The sequence below is a fragment of the Dipodomys ordii genome, unplaced genomic scaffold (genome assembly GCF_000151885.1).
Source record: "Dipodomys ordii isolate 6190 unplaced genomic scaffold, Dord_2.0 Scaffold111, whole genome shotgun sequence".
In the NCBI taxonomy this organism is placed as follows: domain Eukaryota; kingdom Metazoa; phylum Chordata; class Mammalia; order Rodentia; family Heteromyidae; genus Dipodomys; species Dipodomys ordii.
The window spans coordinates 2787600-2811120 of NW_012267327.1; positions in this window are offsets into that span (position 1 = coordinate 2787600).

Sequence of the window (23521 nt, forward strand, 5' to 3'; positions counted from 1 at the left end):
TTGGCTAAATTATTTACTGAAGATGCTCACTTGATATATTTAATTCTTAAAAAGTATGAACATGTAGCTGGGCACTGGTAGCTCATGCCTATAATCCTAGCTACTCAGGAGGCTGAGATCTGAGTATTGCTATTCAAAGCCAGCCCGGGCAGGAACGTCCATGAGACTCTTATCACCAGTTAACCACCAGAAAACCAGAAGTGATGCTGTGATTTAAGTGGTAGAGTGCTCGCCTTGAGCTGAAGAGCTCATGGATAGTGCCTAGACCCCAGAGTTCAAGCCTCATGACCAACCAAAAAAAAAAAAAAAGAAGACGTGGATACATTTGAATGTATGTTAAAATATAATATCTTCTTGGAATATTTCATATTTTACAATACTGTTTACTTTTCCTATTTCTTAAAAGTTTTATTGTCAAGGTCATATACTAAGGAGTTACAGTAACATAAGTAAGATAGTGATTACATTTCTTGTCTAACTTGTTACCCCCCTCCCTCATTTTTATCCCTCTTCCCCTGCTGTCCTCCCCCAAGTTGTACTGATAATTTCCAACATACTGTCTTGAAAATATCATTGTTGCATTGGTTCCCCCTTTATACTTTGTCTCACCATTTTGTTGTTCCCCTTCACTTCCCTAGTTCAGATAAATGTCTATACAATACCCAGGGTACCAAAATCGAATACAGTGACAACAGGGGATAAACCATAGGTGGGAAAAACACAAAAGAAAAAAGAAATCCCATAGTACATTGAGAGCAGCAACAACAAAGAAAAACCTATTGTGTCCATGTTGTCTTGGAGTTCACACCACCTCATTTGTAAGGAAATGGAAAGACTTGGAAAAAATCATATTAAGTGAAGTAAGCCAGACTCAAAGAAACATAGGTCCCATATTTTCCCTTATTTGCAATAATTAGCACATGTCTAGGACAATTTTAGCAGATGAGCAGAATAGCTCAATAGCTATGCACATATGACTCTATAGGATGATGCTAAGCAAAGTGAACTACTTTTCTTATTTTAATTGTTCCACACCATAGTACTTCAGAGGAGGTCAACATTTACACTGGAATATGCTGATGAATGCTTGGCTGTGCTGGTGTGCCTGCCTTTTCTGTCCAGCTTCAATTGCTAGGAGCTGAGCTTTTCTTCACACAAGAGTGGTTGCTAAATGAGCAAGAAAAGGATGTGACCTAAACACAGACAATCTAGTTGGAGTCTAGCAAATGATCCCTTCCCTGGGAATTTGAACCAGAATATTTCTAAAGAAGAAGACAAAGGTGAGGACTGGTATTGAAATATCTTAATGTCGAGAAGACACAGGAGAGACTGCTATGCTGGTCTCAATTCTAAGAGCGCAGAAACCAGTCAGTGGCGTAATACATTGGCAGAAGGTTGGGAGGGAGAAACTGATAGGCAGAAAAGACCCAGTCAGATCGATTCATGAACCCTGGAGATGGACTCCATGACCCTTTTGCAGATAGGGATATGGGGTCAGCAAGATTCATCTTTAGTCCAGAAGTAGCTATGATTTCTGTTGTTAATTTGACTTCCTTGGCAATGTAGGCAATGACTGAATTTCTAGTTCATGTGTTCAAGTGTTTGACTAGAAAGCATTAACTGAGAATAAAATTAACCTATTGAGAACAAAGACAAGTACACTGAGTTAGAGCTATTTAGTAATGCAATCTAGAAAAACAGACTCAAGCAGTCTTGAAAAGGCTGCTAAGCTAGAAAACAAAACAAAAACACAAACATTTGCTCTCTACCAGATCTAGAGACCAGGTACTCACTATGTAGTATAGGTTGGCCTGGAACCTGCAATCCCCTACCTCGGGCTCCTAAGTGCTGAGATCACAGGTATGAACTACTACATCCAGCTTCTCATAGTTTACACTGTGTCTAAAACACCATGCTAATATGCTCTAGGAAAGACAGCACATTTTGTATAGCAGTTGCAAATGGGGACAGTATTTGGTTGAATTTTCTGTGTTCTACTGTCATTCCGCAAGATCCATGTGACTTGTGTGGTTACCAAATAGGTGTCTACAGAATTCCATGATGGTAAACTGCCCAATCTGCATCATTTAGGTCTTCAGGACAGACTCTAATCTCTGTCATTTTCCCAGAGATGTGACATAATTTTTGAGTTCATATCTGATCCAAGAACAGGGGTGAGGCAGAAGATCAGAGGCTTTCTTTTTTTTTTTGGGGGGTCCAGTCATGGGGCCTGAACTCGGCCTGGGCGCTGTCCCTCAGCTTTTCAGCTCAAGACTAGCACTCTACCACTTGAGCCACAGCGCCACTTCCGGCTTTTTTTTCTTTTTGCTTATGTGGTGCTGAGGAATTGAACCCAGGGCCTCATGCATGCAAGGCAAGCGCTCTACCACTGAGCCACCTTCCCAGCCCCCAGAGGCTTTCTATTGTCCTTATCTGTTATGATAATTCTCTGCCTATAGTCCTGGACACCAATGGAGGTTTTGTCAACTCTTTGTTCCAATTACACATTCAGGAACTAGGGTCTAGTGTAACTTTTGGTCTAGTTTCATGTACTTAATTGATTACTGTGAGCTAAGTTTTACCCAGGTTTCCAATTATTACCTGATATTCACTTGTACTCCTTTGACTGGGATTGTGTGTATAATCTAACAATGTTTTGGATCCCTACAAGTCAACAAAAACTTCTCATTCCTTGCTACATGGTTACAAGGTAGATGAACCAAGGTCCTTTGGGAGATGGGCTGGAAGAATCATTAAAAATAAACACTTGCCATGACTTTGTAAGATTCCTTTGTCATGAAACTCATCCTTTTCAGTGAATGGACTATGAGTTGGGAAAATGATCAGATCCAGAAAACCCACAAGGGACTATGAGTAGCCCTCAGTCTTTGTTTCTTTTTGTCATATATACTAAGAAATAACTCTGTTGCCTGCTCATTTCATTTTGACCTTGGAAATGCTGTATTATAGTAATGTGTTAGAGTATCATGTGAGTCATACTACCTCTCCCCAATCTGAGCACTCTATGCAACCATGGATCTCACTATGCTTTTGGCAGTTAAGGGCTACCACCTTATCTATATCCCTCCCCAAGGTCTATCAATGCTTTGCTTTCAAAGTCAATTCTATAATAGCATCTTCCAAAACAAGTCCTGGACTACAGGGGTTAGCCACCACAGATGTTTTCATAATGCCAGTGCCAGCAGTACATCCCATTTTACTTTGGTAAATAGAAAGTCCACTGAGTGAACTCACAGAATGTAATCAATAAACAGTTTTATGACAATGCATAATAGCCACTTCACTATATTCACTTCCCTAAACCTTTGATTTCTTCCTCTATTAGTCCTACATTGCATTGCTTAAGGTTTTGAATGGAATATGTATCAAGAACAAGTGCTCTAATAACAAACTATCATTTATAAAAACCTTATCTTCCACCTCTTTTTCCCTTAACCCAATGATAAGAATCTAGTCCATTTATGTTCTGTGGGATTCTGCTAGTTACTGTCAGCTAGATTTTTCTGCTTTTTATGCCATTCTTTGTTTTGCAGTCCCAGTACTACTCCAACTTAGTTGTGTTATAGATGGCTTGCCCCTCTTATTTTTCTGGGACCTAAAGGATTTGATCTGAGGAATGCAGTAGTTAGATCTGAGGTTCAAACAACATCTTCAGGTAAAGAAGAAACATTAGCTTTTTTTTAAAAATAGGAAGAATAAGCTTTCTTCCTGGTTCCAAAGATTACAGAAGAATCTGATAATTTACATTTCTATTCCTGAATTTCAAAGATCCACTATTTTCCAAAAGGGGTAATGACTTTGGGAGTAGCCAATCTATGAATTTGAGATTTCTGTCTCCATGAAGCTCTGTTACTTATATGAACTTCTGGCCCTGATCCTCTTGCTTGGGAAACTAGAGTCTTTACTGCCAATGAAGCCCTCTGACTTTCACACTTTGCTTATATTGGTGATTAGTTGCCTTTAGTCTTTTGTTGATTTTTTTTGTAGTGCATAAATGGATCCTACACTTTTTCTAATGCAACAGTTACCCAACTTAAGATCCTTCCCATTCCATTTGACCTGAAGATGCAAGGAATACTGTATTAGCCAGTACCTTACCTTCTACCAGTATCCTGTTCCAGTTTACACTGGGAAAATGTTAAACAATACAATACTACCTACTGAGAGCTAAGAATGCTTTATCTTTTAGTAATGATGAGTTCCTCATTCTCAGTTGGCTGAAATCTGCTTTCTCTGGATCTGATCTCGTCAGTGCAGGTCAAGTTCTCTAGGAAACTGACCTTAATTTTCTAAAATCTGTATGCAGGAAGTTTACAGGAGAATATTCTTGGAAACAGTAATCTTAAGAAGTAAAAGAAGGTTAGGTTTAGGAAGAAATAGAACTTTAGTGGAATTACAACAAGGGCTCAACCAACCAAGTTTAGAGGAGTTCTGGAGATTAAATGGTCTTTTAGAGTTGTCCTGCTCTGAGGCAAAGGTGTTGAACATAGCTACTTTCCTTCCAGTCCACAAGCATCTCGCTACAAAAGAGGGAAAATGACCTTGTTAGAGACAATTTTCTGAGTGCTACCAATTCCTAGAGAGAAAACTGACCTAGAATTCCCTAGAATCTGAAAAACATAAAATGAGAGCTTTAGTCTTAAAAAGTATGCAATTGGTGAACGATGAAATCCATGATAACTACAAAATGAAATTCTTTTCCATATATTCATTTTGATCTACCCAATGTTGCTGATAAATGAGCTGCTTACCAATATAGGCAGAGCATACATAGAATTACTGAGTGGTAATCCTGAGAACAATTGTTGTTTCAATAATTCTAGGTCCTGATTTTCTAGTGTTCCTTAGGCAGTGCTTCACTTTTGGCATTACACAATCTCACAATACACAGGAAGTCATCTTGGAAAGGACCTTTTGTTCTCGATGTTCTAAGAGATTCTTACTTCAGATTAGGTACATGCTACAGGTATCCACATGGACTATGAAGTAAACATCATTTGAGTCACAGACAATGGATTGCAGCAAAGAGTAATGGGGAAATCCACTGCCTCTGGAGCTAGAAGATAGTGAAACTTGTAGTCCAGTGCTGTTTTTGCTACTCATTAGTTAAATTATGCTGATTACTTAGTTTCCTCAACTATAAAGTAAATATTGCATGATGAGGTTATGCTATGCTTATTTTACAGGTAGCAGCTATAACAACTAGAGAAGGCATGTTTATAAAATAGAATTCTTGTTTTCATTTATAGGGGAATTTATTTAAGAATTACATCTAACAGGGGCTCTAAAATGACTTGATATTAATATTTTACCAGCTTTGAATTCCTAATGGACAAATATTTCCAAATTATATGTTAGAAAATGGGTTTATGCTTCCTAGAGGCTGTTAAAAATAAACACAAAGGAAAACTTGCCCCTTGTGCCTTGCTAACGGTCTAGGATGTTTGATTTGGTGTAAAAAAGAAGCCGTTTCAAATAAATCATTTAATAATAGGAGACAACTATTTTCCACAATAGCAAGCAAAAGCAAAAACCACAAGTAATGCTCGCAGACTCTCTCAGAACAAAAATCCTTTGAAAAAGGTACATTGAACACAGACGTGAAAAGGATAGAGGAGAGGAAGACAGAAGAGAATGGCAACAATGCTTTATATTTATATAGATTTTCCCCTCCATTGATTCCCAAGCATTGGCACACTTTAATTGGCTCATCCTCACATATCCCTTTGAGGTTAAGTAGGCGGCAAGTATTATCCCAGATTTTCAAATGGAAGGATAAAGGTGCAAAGAGCTTAAGTGCCTCGTCTGAGGTCACAAACGTTGGCTAGTCACAAAGCCAAGAACAAACGGGACACAGGACCCCCTGCCTGCAAGTCCACAGCCCAGACACTGAGACCTTGCTCTGCAGAATTTATTTAGGTCTTCTGTTGATCTTTCTGCAGCAAAATCTTTGGCAATTCATTTTACCCAAAGACAGACGATGTGACATTTTTATTGTTACCTACCGATACCTTTGGATCAAAGGCAAGAGTACCTATTTTCAGATGTGATGAACTTTTCCACAGGTGAGCAATACTCAGTCCAGGCAGAAAAGAAGACTTGTGTATGTGAGTTTAATTTTCAAGAAAGACGTGGATGTTCTTTGCTGGGGCTGAACATTCTGAATCAAACAGCCAGGCAGAGCCTGTGAACAAAACCATTTCTATCACTTCAAACTGTAGTGTCTTTGCTAAATACTCTGCAGAGAATTCCCATCTTTGTTTAACAGATTACCAAGCATTCACTTCAGCTGCCCAGCTGACCCCAGTTCATCTACTAGCCTCCAAGTTGCCACGGGAAACAGTCTGTCCTCACAGGATGAAAGCTTGCTGTGGGTTATAAGACAATTTTACATTTATGAAATAAAGAATACCCTGATGAGAATTACAAAAAGCCTTTAGGTATATAGGCAGGCAGGAAAAAAATACACTTTGAGTCAATAAGAACAGAATTACTTCATCTTAATAAAACTCACAGAATATGGAGCATTTGAGAGCCCAGTCACTAGTGAAGAAAATCACATTTCTATCCAGGTTTCGTTAAGCACCAGGGTGTCTTCTAAGCACCCAGATATTACCATGGTCATGGGCTTCACAGAGTTCTGAGATCTTTCAGCTAAAGCCAACAACACCTCTGATGCGTGTGCATCCTCCCAAGGAAATAAAAACCTTATTTCTCTTAATTGAAAGAATGAGAGGGAGAAAGAGGGAGAGAGCTTTTGGGAGGGAAGAGGAATAAAAGCAAATTGAAAATTGGGTCATCTATGCCACAACAAGTTGATATAATCCTCAAGTCCATGAGAGTGGAAGCTAGCTGGGGTTGGTCACATGAATCACGGTGTGAGGGAAAACTCTGATATTGACTCTATCCATGCCTTGGGCAGGCTTTTGATATTTGTAGACTTTAGACTCCTCATTAATCAAACAAGAGGGGAATTTAAGGCCATTTTTTTGTAGTCTCTTAGTAACTAGAAGCTGAAACAAGCAATTGGACTTCCCTTTCTCTTTCTCTTCTCTCCTGATTAGTTCCTAGCCTGTGATGAGGCCAGGATTCTTTTTCACTTGAGTCACCTATCACTTCCATTTGTCACATGTTGATTTGTCATTTTCTTTCCTCAGCTGGCTGTCCAGACGTTGTCACCTAAGACACATAGACAAAGTAGAAGGAGGCTGCCCTTGTGGGTGACCCAGTCTCTCAATTACATGGTTACACTAAAAAAAAAATCTCAGCCAGGAGCTGGTGTTTCACACCTGTAATCCTGGCTACTCTGGAAACTGAGAGCTGAGGATCATGGTTTGAAGCTAGCCAGGGCAGAAAAGTCTCCATAAAATGCTTATCTCCAAATAAGTACTCAAAACCAGAAGTGGTGCAGTGGCTCAAGTGGTAAAGCTCTAGCTTTGAACACAAAGAGGCTAAGGGACAGTGCCCAGGCCTTGAGTTCTAGCCCTACAACTGACAAAAAAAATAACAAAACTCATGGGTTCTTCAACCCTGAGATGAAAATAGTAAACTTGTTTTACAAATAAGGAAACTGAACAGCAGAGAAGATAAAGTTATTGTTTGAGAAATAGATAGTACTGGTAACAAAAATAGTAATGTGAGAGCCTTGTTTAAACATTATTAAGAAATCCAAAATAGTCCAGGTGTCTCTTGCTCACGCCTGTAATCCTAGCTACTCAGAAGGCTGAGATCTGAGGATCACAGTTCAAAGCCAGACTGGGCAGGAATGTCAGTGAGACTCATCTCCAATTAATCACCAGAAAACTGGAAGTGGTGCTGTGGCTCAAGTGGTAGAGTGCTCACCGTGAGCTGAAAAGCTCAGGGATAGCGACCAGGCCCAGAGTTCAAGAACCATGACCGACAAAAACAAAATAAAACACCCCCCCCCCAAAACCAACAAAAAAACAATAAATATAAAATAGAGTTGGGGTTATAACTCTGTGGTAGAATAATTGTCTAGCATCTGTGAACTCATACGTTCAATCCTCTTCTCTCTCTCTCTCTCTCTCTCTCTCTCTCTCTCTCACACACACACACACACACACACACACACACACTACAAGATGGTACCAGATGTGGCCAGGCTTGAATTCTGTGTCCTAGATACCTGAGGGAAGAATGTGGATACCATAAAGAAAAAGTAGTTTTCAGCTATGAAAGCAAAAAGGGAAGAATTGTTGGTTAAGCCATTAAATACCCTGAAAGTAACACAAATCACTTATACCAAATCATTTTTCAAAGGTGTGGTCAAAATGGAAGGACGGAGAGGCCTGGGACTAGCAACAAGGGAAACTTAGACCTCAAGGAGCCTAAATTCCCTGGCAGAGAACAATTAACTAAATTGAGAGGCGCTGTTGTTATGAACTTGATGAGAATCCAAGACAGGCCAGAGCCCCAAGTCTCCCGTGGCACACTGACTGCCTTAAGGATGCTCATATCTCCCCAGGACATTATTCTAGACTTGGTGGAGGAGGTGAAGGACTGTCACTTATTATTCAGAAGTCAGAAAACTTTTTTTTTCTTTAAGGAACCGGAGAGTAAATATTTCTGGCTTTTCTGGCTACAGATGATTCTGCCACCTATCTTTTGTTTCCCTTTTCCACATCCTTTTACAAAGGTAAAGCCATTTTAAAGTTGCTAAGTATAGCACTGGGGGAAATTTAAAAACAAGTCAGGCCAGTAGTTTATTGACTACAGCCATAATACAGAAAAAGTGAGGCAAAGTGCTACAATGATGTGTCCTCTCTGGCATAAAGCAAGGTAGTGCGTCGCCATTGGATCACTATCTCCATCTACTACGCAGAAGCACATGGTTATGTCCATGATTATGAGAGAGATCAAGAAGAGGTCATAAAAACCTTCTTTATTGTCCTTGAACTCCAGATATACAATTGTTTCTTGTATACCCAGCATGCTTCAAAAAGATTAAGATAATCTAAGCCTGTCTGAGTTGACTTTAATTTTTTTGATTTTTGGTTCTGGTACTGGGGCTTGAACCTTCAGGGCCTGGATACTGTTCATAGGCTTCTTTTGCTCAAGGCTAACACTCTACCACTTGGACCACAATACCATTTCTGGCTTTTTCTGAGTAGTTTGTTAGAGATAAGTATCTCATGGACTTTTCCTGCCCAGTCTGGCTTTGAACCATGATTCTCAGGTCTCGGCCTCCAGGTGTTAGCCACCAGCACCTGCATCTACGTTGACTTTCTAGAGCTTACCAATGACTAAGTCCTAGCTAACATAGATTGCCTCCAGACCCTCAAATAGCCCCTTCATTGATTCTAGAAGGTCCTCAGATGGATTTCATGGAGCCTATGCACTGTCTAGGTCTTTTGATCAAGTGAGTTTTATGTATGTGTGTATACATACACATATATGTATATATGCATATGTATATATATATATGTGTATGTCTGTCTAGACAGACAGACATACACATACACATGTATTTTAGAATAGAAAACTAGAAAAGCAGAAAGTCATTACAAAAAATGAGTATTACTCAGGCTCTCATTAGAGCCCTAGCTCATAATTCAGGAGGCATTGTTGTTTCCAAACAGGGTCTCCATGGCATTACATGTGGCATTCAGAAGCTCGGGACCAGGAATCAGGGGGTTTAGAGGCAGCAGCTGTCTCTGCCTCTAATTAAGTCAGTCCTGACAAAGTTGCTGCTCTCTGGCAAGTGTGCATTGCAAATGACATTGGGAAATTGCTGCCACCAATGGCATAGTGTCCTGCATGCGCAGCTGAAAGGAACTGGAACTGAAAAGGCGGGGCCTGTAGCATTGGCTAAGTGAGGTCAGGTTGTTGCCTGAACCAGCTTTATTAGTGTAGTGATTAAGCTCCAGATGCAGGCCGGGGAAGGGGGCTGATCCCTACAGAGTGGCTGCCAAGGATACTTCTGTCCTTAAAAGAAATGCTTTGGCAGAGAAGTTTATTAAAAGCTACCACACAGCCTTACTCCATGACTAGAATGAAAGGGGATGGAGAATTGGAAGAAAACAACAAGGAGTCAAATACAATATTCAGTGTCAAATATGCTGTCCCATTGTTCTCATTACAGGAATTCATATTTGATTTGACAATGTACCTAGCTTTGAGTTGATGGAAAAATGTTCACCACAAAGAGAACACGAGGTCACACTTTCCTTCTGAATAAAACATGGTGAGTTGGCTAGCTCTGTCTTTTGTGGGACCCAGAAGTGTAGTCTGGAGGGGAGTGTTCCAATACTTAGGTGCCCAGGAAATTCCTAGAATCTTGCTAATGCACATACTGCTCCAACGGATCTGGGCTAGCACCTAAATTTTGCATTCTAACCAACTGTCAGATGATGTGTAACCAGCTCCTCGGTGGGACTAGAGAATAATAAGGTCTTCATTTGGTCACTAGTGAATATTAGTTAAGGTTATTTTTTTGTTGGTATGTTTGAAATTGGGGCCTGTGCACTGTCCCTGAGCCTCTGTGCTCAAATCTAATGCTCTACCACTTGAGCACAGCACCACTTCTGGGAATATAACCTGCACTGGGTACCAGCTATGGGAAATGAAGTCACAGAACTTGTAAACAGACCATTGGTAGCCCAAGAAGTCAGCAGTGCAGGTGCAGCACCTGTCTGCTCCCTGGGCAGAGCTGTCTGGATATTAGCTTGGCCAGATTCAGCAAAATTCATTCCAAGCTTAAAAAAAAGTACATCTGGCATTTCTAGACACTGATGAATAGGCTTGCTCTTCTGCTCAGCCAATCTGATTGTGCAGAAAAGGAGCACTGGGATGAATGAAAGTAGGAAAACCTCTATCTGATTGAAAAATGGTTGATTGTACATAAAATACAGTAGAATGATGAGTTATACCTTCAATACAAATGTGGGATGTCTCTACAGTATCCCCAGAGGATAGAGCCTAAGAACTTGGCGCTGACATCCACCTTGATTTCTCCAGGTGACAGTAAATCATAAGCAGGGCCTTGATGAACAAATTATCTGGAGGTAAGTTGTATTATTGCAAGCAACTTTGTCTTGGAAAAGAAGTGGGGGCAACAGAACTTTTATCATGTGAGTTTATTGTCTCATTCAACTGGATGGAATGTGGACCTCAACAATTGGGAAGGAAGAACTTTTCAGAAATGCCTACCTCCAGAAAAACCTCACAAAGGGTTTTGTTTCTGTCCTTTCTGACACGGTTCTCTTGTAGAGGTCCAGGCAGAAGGAGCTCCAGGCAATTTGAGACACAAGGGAAATTTCTGTTTGACATTTTCCCACCTCTTCCATGGCGATTTGTTCTTCTGCCCACTTCAGCCACCTCTACCTCCAATATTGCATCCCATCCATTGAAACAAGGTGCCTACAATATTTTCAGGGGACAGAGGGAGTGGGAACAACCCCTCAGGCATTGTATAATTCATAGTTATTTTCTGTCTTCATGAAAAATTACCTCTTTTTAGGTGTCACAGAACAAATAGAATCATAACTTAAGTTTTATAATTGATATAACTGATCTCATATGCTTGTCAACTTTTTATCAGATTTCTGACAATTGTAATTTATTTCTCCCTCCTAGACAGCTGAAGGAGAGTATTCCCTCCATCTTCCCATCTTAGACATCTCTGGACTTATAGTTTCCTTTTGTTCCTGCCTGTGTAGTAATCAGATACTTGAGATAGTTATTGAAGAGAACTTAGGCTGCACAGACCTCAAATATTGTAAAAATCTGTGTTACTTGCATACTGGTGAAAAAGACTTGGAGAGAGAGTCAGAGTGGGAATGAGAAGGTCCCAGTTTATTTACTTCTCTACTCCATGAGCACAGGCAATATAGGATACCACTAATATATGCAGACACTGTAAGCCTTGAGGTTTGGAAAGGAAGCTGAGACTTCTTTCTACTAAAGGAAAGCAAAGTTATTTGTGCTGAATCCACTTATACAACAATAAGCTTTATTGCAATACAAATACCTGAAGTAACCATCAATAGTGAGAGCAGCATGGGTCAAAATATTGTGAAACTATTACAATAAAACTTGTAATTGTCATATATTCATGTCATAGAGCTAATGGGTTAGAGATCCATGTGCTGCTAGGCAAAATCTCTAAGCATGTTGTTCATGGAAAAATGTAAGATATGTATAAGTTGTTCCAATTTCCATTCAAAAAAATCTAAATCTATCAATGGGTAAGTATATAACACTTCTGGAATAACACACAGAACATGTTAATAATGTGTATCATTGGCAAAAGAAGCTAGGGTTCTCAATACATATCCTTTTATAATATACTTGTTAATAATAATGATATTTATTGGATACTTGCCATATATTCTAAGTGCTTGGTTTGTATCACTTTACTCAAAGCTCCTAGGAAAGATTTTAATTTATTTATGCATAAACTTAATTTACCTTTGTTTGCCCTTGGAAGAATTGAGGTACAGAGATTTCAATTACTTTGGCTCAAGGTTACACAGCTAGTCCCAGAGTTAGGACTTTAGCTCAGCATCTAGAGTACTTACACTGTATGTCTATATAATAGTACCTCTAGTATCACCTCTCTTATACAGAGGTACACATAGAGGTGCATCACAGTGATGCAGTAAAGCCTAGATTTCAATTCTGATAACCATATCCACTGTGCTACATGATATCTCTTCTTATAGTATTTGAATTTCCATGGAATCTCTTTTTATCCCATTTGAATTTTTACAAAACAAATATATAATTTCTAGATGTGCTAATTTTTTGGCCTTTCTTTTCACGTTAAATTTATTTTTTATTATCTTTAAATAGTTGCACGAAGAGGCTTCAATTTAACCTACCAGTGTATGAGTACAGTGCATTTTGATCAGTCCTTAAAGAGATATTAATGTTAGATCCTACCATCCTTTGAGATATGAGATAGCATATCTTCTGAGTCTCAGTAATACAGAGTCTTCTCATGCTGCTTGTGAGGACAGAGCTACACCATCGCTTCTGGGGTCACAACTCCTCTAGCTCTGCAGCCAGAGGAGATGACTAGAGTAGCAGAGGAGACAGGCAGCAATGCTTGCCAGGGTTGAAGTTCCACTATTGTGGCCTCCTCTGGTTTTTGCCTCAGGAATTAAAGTATCTTACTCAAAGGCCACCGCCAGGGCTGTCTAGTGTTCATCATCTCTATTCCCCAACTGCCTCTCCCTAGGTGTCTCTGGATCTAGTGATTTTTGTACCCTTAGATGTGCTCTTATTGGTCTCCTCTATTTAAGAAGGTATTTTGGAAGATGGACATTTTATTGGCCAGGTCCCACAACATTCTGATCAATTGTTAATTCCAAATCAAGTCCCTTCTGCAAATTTCTCCCCAGGGTATGGGAAGAGTATGTAAACTGCAAGGGGCTAGGGAGGGGAAGAGGCAAAATATTTTATAACAATGTCTCTTTTGCATCTGGTTTTGGCTGGTATGGCCGTTTGCCATGAAAAATATGGAAGAATCAGGCCTGTGAAGGACAGGTGATTTCATCTTGAATCTATCAGATTTGAAGTATATTTGCTATAGCTAAACAGAGATGCCCAGGATCAGATCAGTGGAAAAACTGGAACTAGAGATACATACTTGAGACACATCTATGTGTGAGCAGTAGTCATGGTCATGACATGAATCTAGTTGGCAGGACTATTGGTGTGTACCCTACCTGGCTGCCTTACTCAGGAAGAGTCATAAGGTAAGCCATATGGATTGGCCCGTGTTTAACTTTTCTTTGACCTACAGAAAAAAAAATCCATATGGTTTGAATTAACAGAAGTTTCATCTTTCTATCTCCTGGTCTTATTTTCACTCTCACCCTCAGCAAGACTTAGAGAATTGATTTCCTATGTATATTGAGGGAAGAATAGAGGAGGTGGCGGGTGGGAGGTAGAAACTGGAAATTTGGATGGCAGGTTTTGGTAGGTTAACCAGTAACACTGGTGAGCACTGAGAAACAACTGTGCTGCATGCTGAAGGAGACTCTCTCCTGGGGTGGAACTCCTACATACCTTAGAGAGAAACAGGCTTTCTGCCTTCCTATTAGACAAGCCCATGGAGGCAATTGTTAGCAAAAGAGTAGTGTACAGCAAAGGCAATAGAATATTGGCCCAAAGAAGTTGGATAAAGAACTATGTTAAGAAAGATCAAGCAGATGAAATTTAAAGGAGAAGATAGAGACATCAACATATTAGATCAGATTTAAGTTGCTAAAGAGGTGCATACCAAACAGAGTTCCGGGATACAAGGGACAATGGACATGGGGGTTTAAATACTGTTGGGTATGAGAATTTTGGATCTGTAATGTCCTGGTAATTATAGCAGAAGGTCCTGTTTTGGATTTGTGATGTCCTTGTGACTGTAGTTGAGGATACATTTTCAGATAACGTCAGATTGAAGGTTTTCTGAGAAGAACTCAAGGACAGGGAAAAGATGTCTGGGAGGAAATTGCTGGGAAGGGTCCCCAGGGAAGGGTTGTCAGCGGGCCATAGGAGCAATATTGAGTTATGAGAACAAAGCAGATTCCCATCAAGCTAAGGTTTCTAGGGCCTGCAGTTCATCTATTTGGGAGCCTCCCTCTCTAAGGCAAGGAGAAGAATGAAGCAAGGCAACTACACTTTAGAGTAAAGAAGAATATCCTTGTCCCCTAGGCAAAACACTCCTGTAATGAATGAGTTCTATTCTTCTAGAATACTCTGTGAAAGACAGGGATTATTTGTGCCTCCAATTGAGTAGTCGATTGGGCAGATGTTCTCTCATATTATGAAGTCTTTGTTAGAACAAAAAGGTATTCCTCAGAACACCACCTATGTTAACTTATGGCTTTGAAGACCTAAACTCCATGTCCCTTAATAGACTGTTGCTTTTCATATATGGTGAATTGTATAGCGGTAAATGTGGCATATAGCCATATTCCCCTTTCTGCCCTATGTCTAATCTCCAAAATGCTAGTATATAGAGTGGTGTAAGCATCCAAAATGTTCCCTACAGGTTGTGTTTATCTAAAGAGATTTATGGAGGGAGAAATGTACCTTTGTTTTACCTAACAAATTGTTGGAAGTCAATTCTCCAGGAGTCTCTTGCATTTATTTCTTGGTCAAAGTTCTTTAGGCAAAAGTGTTTACAGACAAATTAGAAATGTTTGCATCAGGAGTTGTTCTAGGATAGGAAAACTAGAGACATTGCCCTCTCTGAAGGAATTCCAAGGTACTGAAGCTGAAATCTCCCTTTCCTCTACTTATGGATTAGCTTAAATTTCAGAGTAAAGATAACATTTTACTACCTCGCCCTCTCTAGGGTGAGGTGAGTAGGTCACCAGTAGCCTCATAAAAAATCGGACTTTGCTAATTATGAAAATTCCCAATAATGCAACCAACTGTCTAATTGTCACTTGGCCCTAACCCAATATCCCATGGGGAATATTGCTCTGACTTACTGCTTCTTGAGAGTTAATAAATGATCTTTGTCTTTGACTCAGAAATCTTCTGAATTGTGCATATGTGTAAATGTGTACACACATAGGTTGATGGTATTTATACATATTCATGGCATATGTATTTATATATACAAATATAAATAAAATACATATGTACATATACATGCATACATACATAAAACTGTGGCCTTCACAAGTTCTAATTAAGTAGCTTTTCTATTTTTAAATATATAGATCTCCTCTTTTAAACAAATCCTTTACCTAGCTAGAAAGAGCACCATACTGAAGAGTCCATATGCTCTTTATTCCAGGAAGTTGGCGTAAGGACTTTTAGGATACTTTAAAATGGATTTTGGCATTCTAAGACCAACACCATTTGTAATGTCCCCCGTGGGGAGAGGTAGAGATTGTTTTCAACCTAGTGAAGTTCATCCAATAGAGAGGTAATTGTCATATCCAGTGCATTTAATCTCTCCTGTGGATAAGGCCCCAGGACCACCATTGAAGACTAGAGACAAAACATCCTGAGTCTTATGAGGAGAAGGCTCTTTTCTAATGGCCAACACTAGCTTCGCACACTCCCCCAGGCGAATCTTGGCACCCATGTTCAGAATGGTCTTCAGACCCCTTTGTTCCTCTTCCAGTTTCAGACCCTGCCTTAGGATCTGCAGATGCTGAAGAGTGGTATCATTCCTCAGGCAATGTCACCTGTGGCCACCTCTTGGCTGCATAGAAACCTGGCTGTTGTGTGTAAACACAGAAATGCCTTGGTAGCTTTGAAATTAGTGTGTGCTTATGTAGAAATAGTCTCTAAATAAATATAACCTGGCTTTCTCTCCCCACCTAGAACCTTCTACAATGCCCCAAACTCTCAGTGTTCACAGAGGCTCAACCAAGTTGGGGAAATTAAGCTTTATTAACGTTGCTGAAAATCTATACTTGTTAATCTGTATTGCCTTTCTTGAGACATATTCAAATACCCCTAAAGTTTCAGTATTTAAAAGGAAATAACACTATGATTAAGTAAGGATTTATTTCTTATCAGGGGTCTATTTTCAACACACACACATGATTGCCCTTTTGGCCTTCTCACACATACTCTACTGCCTCCCACACCAGAATATTTATAGTTGTCCATTTCCACCTAACAAAGCCTGCCTGGACCATGTATAAGATAGTGTTTGTTCATGATGAAGATTCCACACATGCCCTTAGGAAGACAGCAAGACTGCTATGATCATCACATCCATACCTTTTTCCAGGATGAAATTCATACCAACTTCCCAGTTGTCTTTCCTGTCATTCACTAAGAGAGAAAATTTTGAGTTAATCCTACTTCTTCCGTCCAGGAAGGAAAAAAGAGCTCATCCAAGCCCTGTTGTGCACACCACCTGCCCATTTGTCCACAGCCAAGAAATGATAGATTTGGAGCTGGGGGGAATGAATGGAAATGATGTTTGTTTTATGAGCTGCAGAAAGTTGGCTAGAGGAATCCAGCAGGAGGTTTCACTGGGGAAAAATAATTTTATCTTATGATATATATCTGCTCTTTAGAAAAAATAGATGGCATTATCTTTCCTTAAGATAGAGAAAGAAAAATCAAAGGGCTTTGTTTCTATCAAATGCTAGTTTTGAATGCTGGATTTCAGTAGGCCTTTCTCTGTTTCTTGGATAATCTACTCAAGCCAACGACCTTTGCTCAGGCTGAATGGTGGCAGGAAGTGGGAATGTGTCTGACAGAGGATCCCAGGCAGAGAACTCACTGACCTAGAGAGTTACCCAGGCTACTGGTTACTTTTAGAATGGGAGGAGACAGTAATTGTCATTAAAACCTGAAGCTTTCCCTCATGGTAATATCCTACAAGTTCTCATACACCCTTCTAATGAATTTAGTTAAACAATTTAGTTCTTACTGAAGATGGCACTTGTAGTTTGATTGGGACTGACTGCTAAGAAAGAGCATCCAAGTTTCTTTCTTTCTTTTTTTTTTTTTCTAAGTCAGTTTCCCTATGTTTTACACCACAGGATGGCTTGGGTTATGAGAAGAGGCATCTCACTTATAATTCTGGCTGGAAGGTTATGAGGAAGGGGTGCTAAGGGAAGAGGGGACTAGGGAAGAAAGGTTGTTATGGTGTCTCCTTTCTTACTTTCATACCCTGAGAGGGAACAGAATGTCATAATTTAGGACATGAGAGCCCATGGCATATGCTTGGGAACACTGGAAACAACATCTCCCAACATAGTGTCTTTAATTTACTATGTGTACCAGCCTAGGTGGTGGACCTAACCTTGCTGGATGAGCTGAGAACCACTGCTAAGCCAGATGATGCCCTTGTACAAGTTTAGCTATATCTCCACCTCTGAATCCTGTGTGCAGTGAACCACTGAGAGTACTGAATAGAAGCTTCCCATCGATGAGAATCAGCCTTGACCTTGAAGGTCTTCCCTGGGGTCAGTTCTTCCCAGCGTGGAATATAGCTCCAGGACTTCAGGGCAACCCAATTACATGATAGCAAATGTCACAACTACAGTGTGTCTTTTCTTTTCCATCAGTAAGAAGCCCTTTCCCCTTAGAGGCCACTGTAATTAACCCAAAAGAGAATAAGTCATCCTTCTAGCCACACACAAAGCTGCCATGGGGGTCTGACATATTCAAACTGAAAACCTGTTTCCAGAGCTCATCCAACCTATATTCCTTTCTATGTGAAAACCCTTATAGGGGGAAAAAAAGGAAAGAAGGAAGGAATGAAGTAAAGAAAGGAGGGAGAGAGAGATGGAGGAAGGAAGAGAAAGAGGAAGTGAACAAGGAAGACCAATTCTGCCATTATTCCTCCCCTCAGTACCCATACCAGGTCTAACTGAATAATAATCTGTGAGATGTTGCTTGTCTCATTAGGGAATCAGACAATGACAATCACATCGCCTGCACCAGGGTGGGGGTAGGCGTGAGCTCCTTTGTCTAAATGCCACAAATTGTTATAGTTTTGCTCTGCACTCTCAGAGCTGGAATCATCACCCTTTAATTGGCCAGAAGATTCTGCTGTAACATTCTAAAGGAATAACAACATTCTTAGTCCCTGTCCAGTTTTCAATATAATTATTTGTCAGGATCATATTAACCTGATGTATGACAAACCCATAAAATGGATTCATTTAGGGCTCCAGGAGTCCTCCCTCATTAACTCTGATATTTATAGCTGTGGCTTCAATGCCACAGTCCCCCCTCCTGTGAAACACAGAGCAGGGATGTCAGCTTTCTCTGACACTATTAGGGGAGTCATTTGTTTTCCAGTGTTGCAAAGAAGGGTAGAAGAAACCTGGCATTGGGTCCAGACTCTTGTGAACCGTGATTGGCTCTTCTGCCAATTCCTCTCTTCTTAGGGAAAGGGAAGAAAACTAAAATTAGACACTGTGCACAAATCCTACATGTTTAATAACTCAGCCATGGTAATGAGGCAGAACTAATTAGATTGAGATATTCTGAAATCCATCTTCCCGGGATCAAAGTCTGGCTGTACCATTTAGTAGCTTGGTCAAGATGTTATATTTCCCTCAACCTGGTCTCCTCATCTGTAAAACAGGGGTAATAATTGTTCCTAACCTCATGGGGTTGGTTTTGGAAATCAGTGAGCAAGTATATGTACAGTATAAAAAATAATCTTTGGCATGTACTAAATACACAATAAATGTTAACCGAAAGGATGATTATAATTACTATTACTACTCTGGGTCAAAAACGAACCAGAGTTTTTATCCTGTGAGCATGCAGTCTAGCCTGGTAGATGATTTCATGCTAGTCTAGGAGCCTTAGGTTTGGGCAGTTGTGATCCTTGTTTCCCTGAGGTAGAAGTGTTTTTTGTTATTGTTTGGGGTTTTTTTTTTGTTTGTCTGCTTGTTTTGGCCAGGCATAGGGCTTGAAGTCAGGGCCTGGGCACTGTCCCTTATTTTTTCCTCAAGGCTAGCACTCTACCACTTGAGCCATAGGGTCACTTCTGGCTTTTTCTGTTTATGTGGTACCGATGAGTCAAACCTAGGGCTTCACACATGCTAGGCAAGCACTCTACCACTAAGCCACATTCCCAGCGCCCAGAGGTAGAAGTTTGTTAGCTGTAGAAAGTGTGGTGGACAAAGCATCAGATGTGATTCCATCATATTCTAGTCAGAACCTACACACTTTTATTTATTTGTGAATTGGAATTGTAGACAAGTTCTCATTTAAAGAATGGGTTGAGGAAACTGGGTGCTGATGGCTCAAGCCTGTAACCTTAGTTACACAGAAGTCTGAGAGCTGAGGATTGAAGTTGGAAGCCAATCTGAGCAGGCAACTCTATGAGACTCTTATCTCCAATTAAATAGCAAGAAGCCAGGAGTAAAGATGTGTTTCAAGTGGTGGAGCTCTGACCTTGAGCAAAAAATCCAAGTGGAATTTAGGACTCTGAGTTCAAGCCACAGTAATGGCATAGAAAAAGAAGAAAAGGGAGAAGGAAAGGGAAAAGAAAGGGAAAGAGGAGAAGGAGAAAGAGAAAGTGAGGGAGAAAGAAAGAGAAAAAGACAAAGAGAAAGAGGATGAAAAAGAAAGAGAAGGAGAAAGAGAAAGAGAAAGGGATGGAGAAAGAGAAAGGGAAAAGGAAAGAGAAAGAAGGAGAAGGAGAAAGAGAAAGAGGAGAAAATAGGTTTAGGGATTCAGACAGATTGCAAACCACTGTTCAAGTTATTTGTGGTCTGTGCAAGTTCCTCACCAGTATGCATAGCACATTTATACCTGGCTCTACTGTTCACTCAGAATTCTCTAGAAAACATGACCAAGAGGCCCATAGAAGTTGTCTCTTCCTTTTAAATTCTGGAGAATTCACATGGCTGTGACTTTCATCTCCTAGCATTGCGCAAGGCCGAGGTGCTTCTGAGGGCTTGTAAATGGCTGTGTTAGAAGGACCTCTGGTTTCATCAGGGAGGATGGCTATTAATAACGATGAGGTCTGGTTTCACTGAGGTATTTTTTTCTGCCTTCATGGCTGAGCTTGTTCTGGTAAGCCAGAAGCTATTGTGTTTTCAGATTGCCCACCTGTCTTCTGGAGATGAAGCATAGGACCTCTGCAGTCAGTTCACAGCCTTGAGAAGGCCTATATTTGACTCCCCAAAGCCCTTCAGTGTTGATATGTTAATTCTGAACATTAATGAGAATTCAATGAATACCTTCTGACTCCTAGCAAATGATCTAAATAAACACCAATTTCTTCTTGCCTTTCTTTCCCTTCAACTTTGGTGTTTCCTTCATTAAGAAGATAAATCCTAACTCCTTTGGTTTGGCTTTCAACTTCTTACTCACCCTCCTCCAGCACAAACTTTCTGATACAACAAACACAGGGCCCTGTACATGCTAGGTAAGCCCTCTAGCACTAGGTTACATCTGTCAAAGCTCTTTGCTTTTTGAGGCAGAGACTCACTGTATAGCACAAGCTGTCCTTGAATTCTATATAGCCCAGGCCATACTGGAATATAAGATCTTCCTGCCTCACACTGCCAGATATAAGAATTATAGGCATGTGCCACCATGCCTGGCTGTAATTCTTTTTTTTTTCCTAAGTCTTCCTAGACTACCCCCAAACAATCAATTACTCCCTTCTGTGATCTACACTGTTTGTCTTACCTGCCAGGCTTCTTTAGCTTCTCAGTTTGTCATACAGATTTCAAGAGTCTAGGGTTGATGAGTCAGAGCTCCTTAAAGGTGCTCCATTTGCCTTTACTAAGACTGGAGCCTGAAGACTGGCATCTGGCCCGGGGACAAAAGAGGGCCAATAACCAAACAACCCTAACTCTGATGTGGGAATCAGGGTGATCATTATTAAGAGACAGACATTTACATGAGCTGAATGTCTGGGTCCCCTTCGATCCAGGGCTCTGCATGGAAATGTCAAGGCTGCTTAATTGGTACTTTGGAGTTTCACTAGACATTTCAGCAAAGAAGGCAAATAGCTTTGGATTATAATGGAGGTTATGGTACAAACTGGCTATATACCCTGTTCCCTAACAGTATTGAAAACCCCAATAACTAAATGTTATGAACCCTAAAGTCAGGGTCTCTAGATTCAATTTTGTCATGTCAATAAGGAAAATTGTTGTCTTTAGATTTCCTCACAGAATAAGCTCATAAAACTGACTTGTTCTTGTCTATGACTCATTAATTTGATCCTTTGATTCAATAAATAGTTGTTGAACACTACCCACTGTGTGTCACACATTGGGAATATAACCATGGTTATAAAGACTGGCTCTAATAACTTCTCTTTCCTTTTGAGGTGCCTTTAATAACACATCCTGCATGCACTACACTATTATGTAACTCTCTCGAGTAAAAATATTGCTGCCTCAGCCATATTGTAAGCTCCTAGAAGGCAGAGAACAACTATGTATTTATCATGGATCCCTTATAGTATCTCCAGTGATGTTTTATTCACATTAGACACTAAATATGTGTTCTTTACCAAATGTCACCAGGTTTCATAGTAGTCATGAGGGTGGAGGAAGCAGTCTCATATGGTTTTATTACAGAGTATCAAAACCAAAGATCCATATATGAAAGCCAGCCAACAGCTATATTTCATACATATAGTGTTTTTGTTTTGTGTTGGTTTTTATGTGTGTGTGAAAATTTGAGTCAATGCTTTAAAAAAAATCAAGAGTTTTTACACATACATGCACAGAATTCAAAGCCCCTCTGAAATTTCAGCTTTCCTGAAAGGTCAGGAAGACATGCAACCTTTGACCTCCCATTACCAGACCGAAGTGCTGGCACACACGTGTAAGGGACCACTTTAGTGAGCACATGGTCCCCGGATTGTCACAGCCCCTGTCGCTCTGTGTTTCCTCACAGGCAGCCTGCCTTACTGTCATAACTAGCAGCCAAATCCTGAGGCACTGGAATCAGTGTCCTCTGTTAAAGTCAGGATACAGGAAAATCAGAGGAAAGGAAATGGCTCCCTCAACCCACAGACACTGAAAAGAACAACTCTGTGCTGCTCCTGTGTGTGCTGGCACCGGAGATGTGGACAGGCTTGCAGGCTGTGGCCTGCTCCTTGGCCCCGCGCCTTGCTTGCAGTCAGCCTTCTCTGGAATGTTGGTCTTCCCTGCTGGGGAGCCTACTGGGGCTCCAAATGTCCTGTCTCATCAAATCTAAGCTTTTTCATCCAACCTCACAGGCCCTTCTCCAACTACCTTGAACCCTAGCGCAGCAGCTCTTGGCTTACTATTCTGCTCCTGCCAAGAAATCGGCTTGTCTCCTCCCCCTACCTCCATCCTACTCATTCTGTCCTCATGCCATAGACAACCCTGAGTGCAAAGTGATGGCGAGGAGGAAAAATAGGGAAAAAAAGGAAGGGAGCAAATATTTACACAAGGCATATTGGATGCGTAATGTTATTTGACCTCAGATTGCTATACACCAAGATGTTAATGGTATGCGTGTGTGTGTGTGTGTGTGTGTGTGTGTATGCGCGCGCTGGGAAAAGAGAACAAAAGGCATAAAACAAATATAGCTATTACTTCAGGCTGGAAAGTGATAAGAACATTAAGCTTGTGATATATGTGACAGTTCTTACATGAAGCCAGTGCCACTTCCTGTCAAGGTGAAGATGTAAGTGTATGTATCAGAACATAGAAATAGATATACATAGCACACACACATACGTTTTAGGTATAAATCTATTACTTGCTTATTGAAGAAATTTGGAAAAATTGCAAAACATTGGAAAAATTAAAAAGGTAAAACTCAATGGAGTAAAACTCAAGCACATTCCTATCATTTAGATAATAATTTGTCATCTCTCTCACTTTTATGCATAACGTATATTATTTCCTAGAACTGAGAATTTATACTGAATATTAAAATGTACTTGCTTGCTCTGTTCTTCTTAAAAATTTGTATCATAGATGCTGCCCAATGATAAAAACCATCAGGTTGCTAGTTCTACTCTAGCTTTCATGTAGATTTTCCTCATCGAACTTCCAGGTTGGGGTGTTTAGATTGATAACGGTTTTTGACTTTT